Genomic DNA, 1176 nt, shown 5'->3' on the forward strand with positions numbered 1-1176 from the left:
TGCTGCTGCTGCAGCTAAAATCCCATAAACCAGACCTCCGAGGACACGTAGATTGAACAAAGTTGATGAAGTTCTTAAGCGCACAAGGCCAACAGCCGCCGTCCGGTGGTGAAATGAGCCCAGAATTTATTTATTAAACCATCGCCAAACCCTTTACGTGACGATAATAAAACTCATTAGCGCTTAAGCGCCACAAACAGACACACGAGACGGTGCCTCGGTTTATGACTCCCTTGCTTCGTCCCCGTCGCTACGATCGCCTTTACCCGGGGACAAATGACCACGCCGCGATTAAGTCCGAGAATCGCTCCCTTTTTGCGAAGGCGACCGGCGACAGCATTCACCGCGAATCGCTGGTTCGCTAAATCATTTCCCGCAGCGCACGGAGAGCGCGCACAGTCCTGGCACAGTCTGCCGTGCTGATCCTGTGCGAGCCAATCGATTCGGTTTCGGTCCCAATAACCTTGTCCAGGCTGTCACGGGGTGGACACCAGCCACCACCACCGCCCCATGTGGGTGAATGGTCTCTGGCGACCTCCCAAAAGGCGCTCCCATGACAGCCCATGCTGCTGCAAGTCCGCTCTAGATTGTAAACGGCCTCGGGGATTGGTAACGCGCCGTGCCGTGGATTCGTGGTTCTTGCTGCCGCTCGACAGCTACCCAAAGGAGGAAGGGGCAACGGCGGAGGGTGGTCCGTTCGACTTTCGAAAACACCAAACTGGCCACCCTTTTTTGTTTCGTCCGCCTCGACCGTTCGACTGCTCGACTTGCTGTTCCTTCTTTTGTGATTTCTACTTGTTTCTTTTTTTTGCACAATAAGAAGTGATCTAGCAGAGGGTGAGGAGGTGAAGAGAAACAGACGTGGTGCTGACGGTGACGGTGACGGTGAATGGAATTGCGTTGGTTGGTGTGTTGGGCGTTTTTGGGGTGAACAAAAGGGTAAACCTCCTCGCTTCCTGTTCTAACTCCGGCGCAGTCCGGGCTTTGCCGGATACCTTCACGTTCGTGGTCTTGCCGGACGCAGAGGTCGGACGCAGACGGAACACAATGGCAAAAATCAGAGCGACTTCACGGAGATCGGAGAAGAAGAAGAAGAAGGAGGGAAAACATTCCGTTTCAATCAAAAACTCTCAATCGTTACTCGAACTCGAGCAGAACTTCCGTGATTCATTGTAA

The sequence above is a fragment of the Anopheles aquasalis genome, chromosome 2 (genome assembly GCF_943734665.1).
Source record: "Anopheles aquasalis chromosome 2, idAnoAquaMG_Q_19, whole genome shotgun sequence".
NCBI classification, from domain to species: Eukaryota; Metazoa; Arthropoda; class Insecta; order Diptera; family Culicidae; genus Anopheles; species Anopheles aquasalis.